At 37.9% G+C, this 17,267-nt stretch overlaps 1 long non-coding RNA gene across 1 annotated transcript in view; it reads left to right on the forward strand.

Annotated features, from left to right (window-relative positions):
* The first annotated feature begins 786 nt into the window (after positions 1–786).
* The window catches only part of LOC133042266 (uncharacterized), a 43,249-nt gene continuing 26,768 nt past the window's right edge, over positions 787–17,267 (forward strand). The window contains exon 1 of the long non-coding RNA XR_009689462.1: positions 787–908. This is a non-coding gene — a long non-coding RNA (uncharacterized LOC133042266). The remainder of the gene's footprint in view (positions 909–17,267) is intronic.

Below are 17,267 nucleotides of genomic sequence, written 5' to 3' on the forward strand. Positions count from 1 at the left end.
GGTGGTTTCAGGCCAAATAACTGAGTAAAGGTTCTGAGCTGAGGAAAGGGTTATAATAGAGCAGGAGCTGAAAAGAAGTTCAGCAAAGCCAGAGGGGTCAGATGGACTTCAGACTACATAGGACCCTGTGGGCCATGGTAAGGGTTTTGGTCTTTATACTCAGAGAAATGGCAGCCAGGAATGTTTGTTTCTAAGATTAAAAGATGTGTGTATTAATGATTTAAATAGTTCTGACTAACAAGTGAAAAATGGGTGTGAAATGGAAAAAACATTCGATGACATGGCTGTGACAGAGATATAAATGAAAACAGTGGTGATTTGGACTTCACTCTTGGTTGTGCATGTGGAAGTAAGAAGCAGACAGATTCAAGATATAAGAAAAATTAGCCTCGCTTGGTGATCGGATGGGGTAAAAGAGAGGATGATACCAGCCATGACATTAAAATTCTGACATAAATATCTGGTAGGTGGCAGAATTTATGACATTATTTTGAGTTAAATTCTATTTTTAGGTTTCTAGGTCAATTAAAGGGATAAGATATCACCCTAAAATATGTTCTAACCCAGACATTTTCAATAGTCAACTTAAAGTGAAAAATTTCTCAAAATATCATTGACCTTTGCCAAGTTTCTGCAGAGAGCATGCACGTGTATTCCTTTTAACCCAATCTCTACCCTGGTAATCTTAGAGTTATTAAAAACAGTTCTGTTTTAACAACTTAGAAAGATTTAAAGTTCTACATAGATGAATAAATGTGTATCATTATCTGCTGTTTTTTGAAACAAAGCTATAAACCCTAAAGACAAAGAAAATGGAAGAGAAGAGAACTTCAAAAAAATGAACTGCCAATGAATTTGAGATAGAATGAAAATAGATGAAGAAAACCACAAAGCAGAGAAATTGAACAGTAAGTACCTATAAAGAGAAAAGGCCCTGAAGTGTACTTACCAAGGTAAGTTATGGTATGGAATGTAGAATGTCTCAAAAATTAGCAGTACCCTGTGCCATTAAATATTAGAATAAGCAAGAGGTCTCAGACAGGGTTCATTGACAGACTGAACCAGGGCTATTAGACACCAATATAACACTATCTTTACTCCCAACTTCAGGCAAAATTTCTACCTCAGTCTAGTAGAAGAGTCATCCTACGGATAAATCCTCCCTGACCAGGGAGGCCTCGGACTCAAGAATATCACACCCATAGAGACAATTGGGAAGGTCAAGAACAAAAAAGACAGAATGAAGACACTTTTAGCTGGATTCCAAGAACCTGGGTGGAATTTGCTACCACTACTGTTCCCCAGTTCTCCACACTCTCAGCCCTGCCTTTCTCAAACAGGAGGTTAGTAGAATGTTGTCTGGAGGAACAAATAGCCCCTAAGCTTACAACTACAACTATTTGGGTAAGCGTTCCTCGCTCAGTCGTGTCTGACTCTTTGCGACCCCATGGACTGTAACCCGCCAGGATCCTCTGTCCTTGTAATTCTCGAGGCAAGAATACTGGAGTGGGTTGCCATTTCCTTCTCCAGGGGATCTTCTTGAGGCAGGGACCAAACCCAGATCTCCTGCATTGCAGGCAGATTCTTTAGCTCCCGAGACACCAGGCAAACCAAATTTGGGTAAACATCAATGAAATAATTTGGTTCCCATCATGCCATCTTATTCAAAAGCTCACCAGTTGACAAAACCAACACAGAACTTCTCATAAGCCTTATAACACCTATTCCAATTATCGATGGACAGCCAAGGATTACTAGTAAATTGAAAAACAATGTCCAATTTGATAATAAAGACCAAAAGAAATAGGAAAAAAAAGAAACTTGCAGGACAAAGAGACAGTACACATAACAGGAAAAAATTTGGGGGGTGGGACGGGGATGCTTCTGTTTTATGCTTATATTTATCTAAAACATCTTGCATTTTTAATAAAATAATATCATGGTATAAAGCTATAAGTTAAAATACAAATATAAAAAGTAATTTGTGAAAAATATTGGGGAAGATAGTTGGAAATTCCTTTTCTAACTAAAATGAACTTTGCTTTCATCATCTGTGACTAGATTTCAAATACAATGAAACCTTCCTTCCATGTATTTTCAAATGTAAGGTGAGCTTTGTATTTTTTCTTGCATGGAACTCATCAAATCCAGAATGAACTGGTATCACACATAAACAACCACAGGAGCTAATTTTCTGAAATAATCCCTAGTTAAGCTTTTTTTTCTCATGAAGAGATAAAAGTCAAAGTGATTTTGTCCCAAATCAACAATTATCTAGATTTTCTTTGAGCAGTCTTTCTGTCATATGCAAATGAAGAGCAAAGTCACCCTGATAAAAAAAAATGCTATATTTAACACTGGATCTGATGATAGTCATGGTACCATAAATGAGAGGTTAAGAGTATGTGCTTAAGAAGTACCCCTTTATTAATCAAGCAAATATTTGTGGAGGAACTTGTTTGTCATAAGATGGGAGCATGAGTTGGATGAAGATAATCATAGTGATTATAATGATGGTCAATAAATCCTAATTATCTCAGAAACTTCTTCATCCCACACACACAGACAATCTGTCCAAAAAACAAGATAACAATAACAAAGATAGTGATAGATATATACTGACCTTGAGAAATAAAGTTGATAGCCAAAGTTGGTAAAGTGATCCTTGGGGGCTGAAGAGCACTGAGAATGAATAACTTTAGACTTAACTAAAATTTATTGAACACTTACTATGTAACAGGAGTTGTGTTTTATAATTTGCAATCATTATCTCACTAAATACCCAGTTTACTGAGAAGAAATCTAACCAAAGAAGTTAGATAACTTGCCCACAATCACAAAAATAAAAACAAACAAACAAAAAAATCATAGATCCAGAAGTCAAACCCAGCACAATATAAATTCAAAACCCATTTTTTTTTTCTACCATGTCAGAAAAGATTATTTTGCTGAGGGCTTCTGCAAAATACTTTGGAGAAGACACCTGAGATGTTCTGACTACATCTCAAAGAAGGGAATGTGCACCAACAGAGGCTTGTGGGGAAAAAAAAAAAAATTTGGTTGTGGCTCCCCAAGCAGCAACTCAGGTTTGTACATATTGAGGCAAAGAAGAAGAAAGAGCTAGAATACCACCAAGGTCTCTGCTTAGATATTTGATTAACTGGTTACAAAATGAGTATTAAAAGGAAATTTAAGATTGATATAGAGAACAAATATAAAATGCAAAAATAAAGAATGACTAGCACAGGGGAAACAGAAAAGGAAAGAATAAGATAAGAAGAGAGGAGAAAGGGGAGAAGGAAAAAATGGAAGGAAAGGGAAGGAAAAAGAAGAGAACTAAACAAGCAAGAAAAAAAAAAAACATTTATAACCTCTTTGTCATAAAAATAAATGGTGTGAAACCACTTCTGGGAAGGTGGAGTAGTTGTATATCTTATATATTCCTCCTGTTAAGTACAACAACAACAAACCGCGCCCCCCCACCCCCCTGCATATTACATAGAAAAACAAAACTTAGTCTACTTGAAAAGATGAAGAGAAGACAGATCGGCTAGTGAACCAATTGGGGTTTGATGGTGGAAGCAAAAACTGCAGTACAGTTGAGGTGGTTCTAAATGTATGTAGAGGAAATATTAAGGCAATTATATTATAAACAGGGGAAGATAAAGTTTATAAAAGAGGGTAGGATATCTCCACTTCAGATGAACTAGTAACACCAGGAAATCTAAGTAATGATATGTGTATGTGTTAAGTTATGTAATAACTAGAGCAGCCACTAAAAGTAGCTATCCAAAGAGATACAGTCAAACCACTATAAAGAAATCTTAATGAAATTCTAAAATATACTCAAGCAACCCACAAAAGGGCAAGAGAAAGAAAACAGATAAGTGAAAAAGAGCCAAAAGAAAGAGTAAGATGGATAACTTGAGCCCTAACAAATCAATAGCTACATTAAATGGAAGTGATTTAAATATACCAATCAAAAGATAAAGATGACAAGATGATTAAAAACATGATCCAACTGTATACTGTCTATAAAAAACTCATTTCAAGCATAATTTTTAGGGAGGTTGAAAGTAAATAGATGGAAATAAACATACCATGCAAACTTTAATTAAAAGAAAACAAAAATATAAATATTAGATAAAGTATAATCAGAGCAAAGAAAATTATGAGACAGAGAGAAACATTACGTTATGAAAAAGTTACTCCACCAAGAAGATACAGTATTCTTAAATGTGCATGAATCAGAAAACAGAGTGCAAAACATATGAAGCAAAAACTGATAGAACTCAAAAGACAAATAGACAAACCCATAGTTATATTTGATAACTTCAACACCCTCTCCTTTGCCACTTACTAAGACAATTGGGCCAATAATCAATAAGATTATAGAAGAACTCAGAACACCACCAACCACTGAGATCTAGTCTACATTTATAGAACATGCCATCCAACAAAAGTAAAATATGCATTATTTTCAAATATCTATGGAAAACATACCTTGATAGATCATACCCTGGGACAGTTTGGTAAAAAAAAAAACCTCAACAGACTTCAAAAATTGAAAATAATTGTTCTCAGACCACAGTGGGATGAACTTAAAATTCATAACAGTGATAATAGAAATATCTCCAGGTACTTGTAAATGCAACTACATACTTTTAAATAATCCATGAATCAAATAGGAAGTCTCTGGGGAAATTTTTTAAAACACACTGACTTTATTTATTTATTTATTTATTTTCATTTATTTTTATTAGTTGGAGGCTAATTACTTCACAGTATTGTAGTGGTTTTTGTCATACATTGACATGAATCAGCCATGGATTTACACGTATTCCCCATCCCGATCCCCCCTCCCACCTCCCTCTCCACCCGATTCCTCTGGGTCTTCCCAGTGCACCGGGCCCGAGCACTTGTCTCATGCATCCAACCTGGGCTGGTGATCTGTTTCACCCTTGATAACATACATGTTTTGATGCTGTTCTCCTGAAACATCCCACCCTCGCCTTCTCCCACAGAGTCCAAAAGTCTGTTCTGTACATCTGTGTCTCTTTTTCTGTTTTGCATATAGGGTTATCCTTACCATCTTTCTAAATTCCATATATATGTGTTAGTATACTGTAAAGGTCTTTATCTTTCTGGCTTACTTCACTCTGTATAATGGGCTCCAGTTTCATCCATCTCATTAGAACTGATTCAAATGAAATCTTTTTAACAGCTGAGTAATATTCCATGGTGTATATTTACCACAGCTTCCTTATCCATTCGTCTGCTGATGGGCACCTAGGTTGCTTCCATGTCCTGGCTATTACAAACAGAATACACTGACTTTAATGAAATAAAAATATTACTATGTTAAGGTTCCCAACACCATCCTCATGACTGATTATCACTGGACTCAAAGAATCCAAGAAAACTGTTGTACTCACCGTTACAGTGTATTACAGCTAAAGGATGTAGATAAAAATCAGAAAAGGAAAAAAGTACTTAGACAAATCCCAGGGGAAACCAGACACAAATTTGCCAGTATCCCCTGCTAGAGACAGTGCATGGGGAGGTATTTAATTCTGCCAGCAATGATTTGTGACATGTGTAAAGTATTTTCAAGCAGGAAAATTTAGCTGAGCCTTGGCGTTCCAAAATACAGAAGTGGGAAACAGATTAGTGGTTGCCACAAATTAAGGACTGGGTGAAAGTTGGAAAGAAATCAATGTGACTATAAAAAGGAGTCATGAAGGATCCCTGTGATGATGAAAATGTTTTATATTTGTATCAATGTCAATACCATATTTTTGATATTTTTCTATAGTTTCGCAAGTGATTACGTTGAGGTAACTGGGTAACTGCTACATGAGATCCCTCTGATTTATCTATTTTTATTTAAGCATAGATGATATTATACTAGTTTTAAGTGTATAGCACAGTGAACAGATTCTACTCAAAAGTTATTATAAGATATGTCTATAATTCCCTGTGCTATACAACACATCCTTAATGCTTATGTATTCTATACATAGTAGTTTGTATTTCTTAATCCCATACCCCTAATTTGCCCCTCCTCCTCTCTCTCTTCCCTTTGGTAACCATTGGTTCAATCCCTGGGTTGGGAAGATCCCCTGGAGAAGGGAATGACTACCCACTCCAGTGTTCTTGCCTAGAGAACTCCATAGACAGAGGAGCCTGGCAGGCTACAACAGTCCATGGGGTGGCAAAGAGTGGGACATGACTGAGTGACTAACAGTTAGACATTTAGTTTGTTTTTTATATTTGTGAGTTTGTTTCTTCCAGCTGCATGTAAATCTACAATGATCTCAAAATTAAAGCTTAATTAAAAAATATTTTGTGTTCTCACAAAACGAGTATCCTATTGGTGCAAGTACTTACTTGCTATTTCCTTCATAAAAGTTTGTGTTTCCCTATTCTGTGTAACAGAGTACTTCCAAATATTAAATGCTTTGACTCTATACCTGATGGAATTATACAGTAAATGTATATTTTAAATAAGCAAGTTTTAGAAAATTGGAAATATTTCCACCATAGTCACAACCTCACTTTGCTAAGCCCAACCTGGCATGAATATTTGAATAGAATATTTTAAGGATGTGGATCCTATACTCAGTTATTAATAGATGTATATTTTCAAAAGTTCTTAACAGATTTTAGTATCTGTCAATTTTTTTTTGTGATAATAGCTGATGCTCTGGTTATTCTGTTTACAAAGCAAGTTCTTTCTCCACTAAAGGTTCTTCTTCAGGACACTGCTACAGTAGGATATATTTTTTGGCACTCTCCCTTTCAGCCCCACTAGACAGAGCTAGTCTCCTTGTCCCAACTTAACTGCCAGAAGTTTTTCTTAAGTTTCCAGGAATTACAAATTAGAGCTTTTTTTAGACTGGTAAGAGAGAGCCGGATCTGGTTCTGATTCTTCATAATGCCACACTTAAATCCATGCTCTGGCATCTTTCACCAGATCACTCCTCCCCTCTGGTTTTCAGCACAGATGGAAATCACTGTAATCTCGGGAAGGATGAAATTCACTTATGCAGAGGCAGAGGGCAGTGGAAAGAATATGAACTTTGGGTCAGAAGAACTTCATGTAGATGCTAGCTCCATTCATTACATATCTTTATGATCCTGAGCAATTCACTTGAATCATCTTAGCTTCACTTTCAACATCTGCTTACTGGGGAAGTTTGGAGAATACATAAAACAATACCTTTATAAAATGCTTTATAAACAGTAAAGTCCCCAGAGCTCAAGGATCATGTCTCTTTCATTTATTGCTCTATTCTTTGTAGAGTTCCTGACACAAAAATAGAGCATCAGAATTTTTGCTTATTTGAACAACTGAATGACTTATTGCAATTTTGATCTAAAGGCACAGGGAGAAAAGTTCTAGACCCTGGAAGGCAGAATTATAAACCATCATAATATGATGTATTGTTGAAAACAAAATCATGGATTATTACTCCTTGGGCCAAGGGAAATGTTCTTCAGGCCACTTCATCATAAAGAGAATACAGACTCCTTTTGACTCTTGTGGTTTACCTCACTTTCCCAAGAAATCCTCAGGCCATAGTATTCTTTCTTTTTCACAGGCTTCACCTTTTGGCCGCCTTTCCTTTGGCCAAACCTCTATTTGGGACGAGAATAGGCTACAGGGAATCTCTCTATATTTGCTCAGGTTCATCATTTGAATAGTTGTTGATGGTTTTGTAGCACCCAAATGGTAGATAGAGTGGATTTAACTGAATTTGCATTGATTCTCAAGTTAAATTTGTGAGTGTGTATAAATATATATATCTGTGTCTATGTATTTAAATGACAGGCTGGATGAAGCACAAATTACAGGGAGAAATATCAATAACCTCAGATATGCAGATAACACCACTCTTATGACAGAAAGCAAAGAGGAACTGAAGAGCCTCTTGATGAAACTAAAGAGGAATGTGAAAAAGCTAGCTTAAAGCTCAATATTCAAAAAACTAAGATCATGGCTTTCAACCCCATCACTTCATGGCAAATACATAGGAAAACAATGGAAACAGTGACAGACTTTATTTACTTAGGCTTCAAAATCACTGCAGATGGTGACTGCAGCTATGAAATTAAAATATGCTTGCTTCTTGGAAGAAAAGCTATGACCAATCTAGACAGCATATTAAAAAGCAGAGACATTACTTTGCCAACTAAGGTCCATCTGGTCAAAGCTATGGTTTTTCTGGTGGTCATGTAGGGATGTGCGAGTTGGACTTTAAAGAAAGCTGAGTGCCAAAGAATCAATGCTTTTGAACTGTGGAGAAGACTCTTGAGGGTCCCTTGGACTCCAAGATCCAACCAGTCCATCCTAAAGGAAATCAGTCCTGAACATTCTTTGGAAGGACTGATGCTGAAGCTGAAACTCCAATACTTTTGCCACCTGATGCGGAGAACTGACTCATTGGAAACGACCCTGGTGCTGGGAAAGATTGAAGGTGGCAGGAGAAGGGGATGAAAGGGGATGAGATGGTTGGATGGCATCACTGATGTGATGGACATGAGCTCCAGGAGTTGGTGATGGACATGGAAGCGTGGTGTGCTGCAGTCCATGGGGTCATAAAGAGTCAGACATGACTGAGCGACTGAACTGAACTGATAAATTATCTATGTCTCTCTATTTCTATTGACTTTTTTTTAGATATGGCTTTAATTTTTGTGCTACTGAAACAAAGACAAGGACCATGTATAGAGGAGAGGTCCAGTTAGTGAGGTTTAAAATCCAAGTTAAATGATTCAATCAACAGCATTCAGTTATACTTTTTAAATATGTTCTATGCTCTAGGCACTGTACTGTAAGTAATGAATATGCAACTGTGAGTAAGACAGATAACTTCCTTGTCTTCTGGGATCTCAGCCAGGCTAAGGTTAACATCACTGAAAGTAGATTACAACAATATATCATGCATATTGTTATAGGGGAGATAAAAGATGTCCTGGAAGTATGTCATACAGTAGACTAACCTCGTTGTGGGGTTCAGAGGTGGAGAAATTGTAATGGCAGAGAAAATGACCAAAGTTTGATGGGCGGTTTAGTTGCTAAGTCATGTTCAACTCTTGTGACCCCATGGACCATTGCCCACTAGGTTCCTCTGTTTGGGATTTTCCAGACAAGAATACTGGAGTGGGTTGCCGACACAGTAATCAAACCTGGCCCTCTTGCAATGGAGGCCTAAGAATGAAAGAATATGGTCCTTAGAGGGCCTGAAAAGATAATCCTGAAGATACAGCACAGAGAGCAGGGGGGCCTTTGGAGAGAAACAAAATCAGAGAGGGAGATGGAGGCAAAAGCTGTGTTCAGATCAAGATCTGAACATTCAGTCAAGATCGCATTCTAAGGAAACTTTTTAGATCCTGTAAGTTTTCGTTGCTGGATTTTAAATAATATTATTATTACTAGAAAGAATTAATTGTAGGGACATGAGATGGAAAGCTTCCTGACCTAATGAGAGACTCTCTCTCTTGTCCAGGTAAGAAAAAACATGTAATGATCTTGGAAATGACCACAACCTTATGGACCAAAAGAAGTAGGTGAATTCATGAAGTTTTTAAGGAGTAGAAATGATACAATCTGGCAATTAATTACATATTTTAAGATTAGTAAAGGAGAGCTGTATTAGTATCTTAGGGCTGTCATACCAAACTACCACAGACTGAGTGATTTAAATAACATAAATTTATTTCCTTACAGTTCTGGAGGCTGGAAGTTGGAGGTCAAGGTGTGGTAACTGAGTAGCTCTTGCTAATATTATGTAGTTTAAGGTATCAAAACTGTGGAAATCCTCTTACTAACAATTTCCATTATTCCCAGCACCACCTTGACTAAGTAATCTTAAGACTGCATAAGATACAAGCATAACCCAAAAGAATTTAGAAATACAGTCCATTATTCCAACCGAGAAAAATTCACAGAGGACTTCAAAGATAATGCACATTACAAATATTAAAGTCCCTTTGCTTCTCAGGAAAATAAATATCATTGCTTCTGATCCTGTGCATGTGAAGATCTCGTCCAGTTTTTTCTGGTGAGAACCAGGACCAGTACATAAGGAGGGTACCTTTTTGGCAAGCTGCCAAAGGACGCTGGAGGGTCATCTTCAAAGGTTTCTGGCTTTGCAGACCCTCAAAATAAGCTGGTTTTCTGCAGCAACATCTAAGTTTCTACTGTAAATATTTCTTCAAAACGATCTGGAGGTTAAACACATAAGGTGGTGGTTATTAATGACTTTCTGAGGACATTGCCACCCATTTGCAGGTCATTTCATGAACAATCCCTATACCAGCAGAAAGCTTTTTATTAAGAAGAAATACTCAACCTGCCTCTGGTCAGAACGTTTTGGTCTCACTTTATTGCTACCTCACTCTTTCATCAGTGGGCTGTTTCCTGTTGGCTCAGTTCCAGGGCTGAAAGGACCATTGATCACGCGTGAGAGGAGGACTTTGATAGGCAGCCAAGGCCAAACAGAGGTTTGCCACGGATGATTTGATGTTGAAGTACGGTTTATGAATGAAATAAGGAAAAAATGCTTTCACCTGATCTGGCTTTTGGTCTGTGAGTAGGAAGTTAAGCAAGAAGGAAAAGAGCAATTATAAATTTAATGAAAAATGCATATTTAGAAAAATGGAATGTTCCTAACAGAATTGCTTATTGTACATTCTGGCTCCTCCCTCTCTCTCTCGACTTATTCACACTTTGCCCAGTCTGGAAATTTCATATGCAATAGCATAAAACTAGTCTCAGTTTCCTGGGCAAACTGTGTCATTTAAAATCTCTATTTCTTTACACAAACTGTTTTTCTGAATGAATTACCTTTCCTGCTCCCCACTCAGGTTTGACCTCAGTGATGAAGCTTTTCCTTATTATCCTTTGCAAAACAAGATGAATAGCTTCTTCCTGTATTCTTTATAATCTTTCTCTGCTGGAACCATCCTTGCTTCTTTTCTTTTTTTTTAAATTGGCGTACTGTTGCCCCACAATGTTGTGTTAGTTTATGCTGTAGAATATCTATTATATTATGTATGGCTGATACATGTACATATCATATATATATGTATCCCCCCTCCCTCTCACACCTGCTTCTTACTGCCCCTACCCTACCCCTCCCGGTCATCACAGGGCCCTGAGCTGAGCTCCCTGTGCCGCACAGCGGCTTCCCTCTATCCATCCCACCCTCTTCATGTCCACGTGTCCAGTCTCTATGTCTGCATTTCTATTCTTGCCTTGTGAATACGTCCATCTATAGCACTTTTCTATCTATGTGTGTTTTTCTATAACATACATATATGTGTTGATACATTTGTCCCTATAAATATATAAAAGTCCCCGAAATCCATGTAGGATACCTGGCACATTTTTTTTTGTTGTTGTTCACAAATTATATGTAAAGACCTTAAGAGAAAAACACTATCAATTATAACAAAAAGATATGCTGTTGTATAGGATTTAAAAATTTTTAAAAATTATATCAATAGAGAATCCTTAGAAACCGTTTACACTTATGACTTCCTATTGTGGATGCTGGCTTCAGATTCTTTGATATAGGCAATCTGTCTCTTCAATGTTGGTGGAAAAGCTTGAAAAGCAGGGGTGGAAATTTCTGTGATTGTACACCTCACCTTGTATTTTATTCATTTGTTTTCACATCAGTTTTACTGTAAATGCTGGGGAACACATTAGTAAAGTCACCAGTGTTATTCATCAGTCTGTCCCTAGGAGTCTTCATACCAAAGAGAACCTAGTGTCTCTCAGATTAAACCAAAATGAAACAGATAGGATTTCATCATGCATAGCAGAAAATAATACTATCAGATAACTTTAGTTAATAAGCCTGTTCTGTGAAGTGCTAAGTATGAGGCAGTCTAAGAATAAGAACAGACACAACTAGTTTATACAACAGTCCAGAACGCTGAAATCTTTGTTAACGCTTCACTGGCACTGATCTTCATATTGTAGACATCAGAATAATTTATGAAGCATTAAACAGAGGTCAGATTTGATTAATTCTTATTTATAAACTTTCAGCACTAGATGTGGACTCAGAAACTGTCTAGTCCAGGGAGAGTAAACGTGCATACACCTGTGGCCATTTTAATTTTCTAAGATTCTGGCAGACATCATTAATCAATCATGAGACATCATTAATCAATCACTAAACTTGGCTACAGATGCAAAACTCCATTTAACCCATTATCCCAGCCAAGTACAACCAGTCAGTATTATATTGCAAATAAGATGAAATCTACCTTTGATTAAATCCAATCCTAGAACCAAAGAATGAGTGGAACAGGGGTGTGGGAAGAGGACAGGATCGATCCTACTGGTAGACACCACACTGTTTTCCTTGCTTCTAAAGGCTAAAACAGACTTCTTTCTCTGACCTTTTTACTATGCTGCATTATCTTCCATAAGATATCTCAATCCTTCTTATAAGATATCTGACAACATTTCTGCCCTGTTAATGAGCCAGACATGATGAGATGTTAAATACTCAATATTTGAAGATGGAATCTTTGACCAGAGAGAAGAAAGCAGTTCTATCTGGAGAAGAGTAAAGAGGGAAATAGAGATGATGGCAATGAAAATGTGATCCTTCTGTTAGATCTTCAAGGACAAGTAAAATCTCATGAAGACAATGAGAAATGAAAGCTATTCCAGCCAGAAGAGATAAAGGAGGCACAGAGATGAGAACCACCATCCTACTAGGAAAGAGTATTGTCATGATAAAACATACCAGGGAAGATGTGGCTGGAAAGGGCTTTGAATACTCATGGTTGAAAGAAAAGTAAAGGAAGGACAGGAAGGGAAGAGAGAGAAAGACTGTGAGAGGGAGGGAAGAAAATGATCAGAAGCAGTACTATAAAGGACAGAGTGAGTATGCAACCACTTGTTTGTCTAGATCCAGATTCAGAGAGAAAAATGTTTATCCCGGGTTCAAGCAGTTGGAAAGTGGTGAACTTGGGGTTTGACACAGGTCCTGTGATTTCAAAGTCCATGCTTATTCTCTGTTGCCACTCAGCACTTCTGGGATAAGTGGGCATATTTCCAAGAGAATTAATCTGCCAAGGAGTTGGTTCCCACTGATATTGGTAAGTTCTGATATGTTTGCTTACAAATGAGCCCTGTTCTTTTGTGCTTAAATTTCAGCAGTTTGGATGTGACAGTCAGTCACCTTCACCTTGAGTTTCTTTCTCTTGTTCCTAAAATACTTGAAAGGGCTTCTTCAAGAAGAGACAACCTGACAGATATTAACTGAAGCCCAGCTATGTATCTAATCAGAACTACAATCTTGGCAAGACATATACAACTTGTGCTTCAAGGTTCTTCATTTATCAAAATATATTTAAGAGTCAGTGTTGAATAAGTTAGGAGCATGTCCTATGATATTAGGAAAGATCTGGCTTTGAAACCACATTCTGCCACTTTCCACTTGCATAATCTTTACTGTAATAATTAACCACCCCACACTCAAGTTTCTCATTTGCAAAATGAGGACAAACATATATTCACATGACTTTGTTATTAAAATTAAATATGATCACATACGCATTGCTCCAACCTCAGTATCTATCATGGGATCTTTATAGGTAGAAGACAAATTGTCTTCTTCATTGGACTGCATGTGAAGGACAAATGGGTCCCATGTTTATAGACTTCACTCACAAAGAACAACTGAAGTGACCAAGCAGCTTTAGAGAATTTCCCAGGATTGCTGGGTTAGAAGTGGGAAATCCCCTCTACTGTGCGCTTAACTATAAGATCTTAATTCAGAGAAGTGCTACAGGGCTTTTGACTAATACATGATTTCCATTGTTCCCTCTGCACGCATCTCAAATTGTACTACTCATCATACCTACCATGGCAGAGGTCTCTGCCAGTCCACACTTGGGTTTTTGGCTGGAAAGAAAGCAGAATCTTTTACCAAATAATGTATCTATGCTCCAATATAGATATCACAGCCTATCACAGCCTATCACAGTCAGGCTGAGCTAGGCTAATTCACAAAGGTTATTTCCAGGTTGAAAACCTGCCAAGACAAGGGGTGAAAGTAGAATGCTATAGTGTGGGCACTAAGTAGTCAGAAATGATGCCAGCTGAAAATGACAAATGCAGTCATGCCACCATGAAGAGGTCACCTATCAGTAGTGGCTAGAACAGAGATGTAGCTTTGGAAACTACCTTTGCTTCAGTTTAATACTGAAGTGGCCAGCAAGCAATGAAAAGTATATAGAGGAAATGAAGACACCAGAAGGTAGATACGCAGCTTTCAACACCACCCTGCTTCCTCAGAAATGTGCTCTGGGTTCATGATTGAGCATTCCATACTAGATGATGAATCAATAATCAGTATACTCCAGAATCTTCTGCTCCCTATCTCTCTGTGGAAGCAACCTCAAATCTCAAAGATCCATGCTGTTGGCATAATCAAGAAATTTTAATGTGGAAGCAAACTAAAAGCCCATTGACAGAGAAATGGATAAAGAAGATGTGGCACAAATATACAGTGGAATATTACTCAACCATAAAAGAGAATGAAATAATGCCATTTGCAGCAACTTGGATGGACCTAGAGATGATCATACTAAGTGAAGTAAATCAAACAGAGGAAGACAAATATCATATAATAACACTAATATACAGAATCTAATTTTTAATAAATGTTACAAATGCACTTATTCACAAAACAGAAACAGACTTACAGATATTGAAGACAAACTTACAGATACCAAGGGGAAACATACTGGAGGAGGGATATATCGGGAGCTTGGGAAGAACACACACTTTTATATATGCTATTGTATATGTAAAACAGATAATAGACAAGGACATACTGTATAACACAGGAATCTCTACTCAATACTCTGTGATAACCTATATGAGAAAAGAATCTACCAAAGAATAACTGTATGCATATATAACTGACTCACCATGATGTACACCTGAAACTAACACACAATTGTAAATTATGCTTCAAATTTTTAAATTACATTAATTTAAAAAAGAAATTTAATGGCTATATACTTTTGAATATATTTCTTGCAGTACCAGGAATACTTAGCTTCCTGGTAGGTCAGGTCTGACCAAGGCCTCCATAAGTACAAACCTGTACCAGCTGCAATTTGTTCTATCTGGTAGCCTCCATAGTCTGATGACTTGTGTTCCAGAGCCCAACTCAACTACTTCCAGCTGAAATTAGGTAAGAAATTTATAGAGATGACTGCTATAGGAAAAAAAAAAGTGTTCCTCCTAAAATTAAAATTTTCTCTATATGCATTCAGTTCAGTTCAGCTCAGTCATGTCCGACTCTTTGCGACCCCATGAATCGCAGCACGCCAGGCGTCCCTGTCCATCACCAACTCCCGGAGTTTACTCAAACTCATGTCCATCGAGTTGGTGATGCCATCCAGCCATCTCATCCTCTGTCGTCCCCTTCTCCTCCTGTCCCCAATCCCTCCCAGCATCAGGGTCTTTTCCAATGAGTCAGCTCTTCGCATGAGGTGGCCAAAGTATTGGAGTTTCAGCTTCAGCATCAGTCCTTTCAATGAACACCCAGGACAGAACTCCTTTAGGATGGACTGGTTGAATCTCCTTGCAGTCCAAGGGACTCTCAAGAGTCTTCTCTAACACCACAGTTCAAAAGCATCAATTCTTCAGCACTCAGCTTTCTTCACAGTCCAACTCTCACATCCATACATGACCACTGGAAAAACCATAGCCTTGACTAGATGGACCTTTGTTGGCAAAGTAATGTCTCTGCTTTTTAATATACTGTCTAGGTTGGTCATAACTTTCCTTCCAAGGAGTAACTGTCTTTTAGTTTCATGGCTACAATCACCATCTGCAGTGATTTTGGAGCCCCCCAAAAATAGTCTGACACTGTTTCCACACTTTCCCCATCTATTTGCCATGAAGTGATGGGACCAGATGCCATGATCTTAGTTTTCTGAATGTTGAGCTTTAAGCCAACTTTTTCACTCTCCTCTTTCACTTTCATCAAGAGGCTTTTTAGTTCCTCTTCACTTTCTGCCATAAGGGTAGTGTCATCTGCGTATCTGAGGTTATTGATATTTCTCCCAGCAATCTTGATTCCAGCTTGTGCTTCTTCTAGCCCAGCATTTCTCATGATGTACTCTGCATATAAGTTAAATAAGCAGGGTGACAATATATAGCCTTGACGCACTCCTTTTCCTATTTGGAACCAGTCTGTTGTTCCATGTCCAGTTCTAACTGCTGCTTCCTGACCTGCATACCGGTTTCTCAAGAGGCAGGTCAGGTGGTCTGGTATGCCCATGTCTTTCAGAATTTTCCACAGGTTATTGTGGTCCACACAGTTGAAGGCTTTGGCATAGTCAATAAAGCAGAAATAGATGTTTTTCTGGAACTCTCTTGCTTTTTTGATGATCCAGCAGATGTTGGCAATTTGATCGCTGGTTCCTCTGCCTTTTCTAAAACCAGCTTGAACATATGGAAGTTCACGGTTCACATATTGCTGAGGCCTGGCTTGGAGAATTCTGAGCATTACTTTGCTAGTGTGTGAGATGTGCAATTGTGCGGTGGTTTGAGCATTCTTTGGGATTGCCTTTCTTTGTATACATTCCCATGTGTCAAATAGATTGCTAGTGGGAAGCTGCCGTATAACACAGGGAGCCCAACCTGGCCCTCTGACAACCTAGAGGGGTAGAAGGTGGGGTGGTAGGGAGGCTCCAAGAGGAGGGGAGATTATACACATATACACGCAAACGCACAGTTACGACTGATTTACATTGTTGTACAGCAGAAACCAACACAACGTTGTAAAGCAATTACCCTCCAATTAATTAAAAAATTAATTTTTAAAATTTAAAAATCAATGCAAAAGAAATTAACCTTGTCTCTCCTCTTCAGAAGTATTCAGTAACTTCCCATTGTTTAGGGGACAGGGAAATAAAGAGTCTGAACTTGACACAATCTAAGCCTCCCTGGGCCCTCCAGCCTGATATCTGCTTATGCTTTTTTCTCCTGATGAATAAGCCACCTCTTGATACCTTAAATGATCCTTTGCATCCACACAGCACCTTGTCCCAGGATGTTCTTCCTTCTTTCTTCCCTTATTAACTCCAATCCATGCTCAGACATCAGAGTTTGAGTTCTCCTGGGACGCTCTCCTTGGACCCCTCAGTTTAGACTGCGTTTTTGTGTGCTTTGTTTAGCTTTTTGTTTCAAACGTCTATTGTAGCACCGAGAAACA

The sequence above is a fragment of the Dama dama genome, chromosome 21 (assembly GCF_033118175.1).
Source record: "Dama dama isolate Ldn47 chromosome 21, ASM3311817v1, whole genome shotgun sequence".
In the NCBI taxonomy this organism is placed as follows: domain Eukaryota; kingdom Metazoa; phylum Chordata; class Mammalia; order Artiodactyla; family Cervidae; genus Dama; species Dama dama.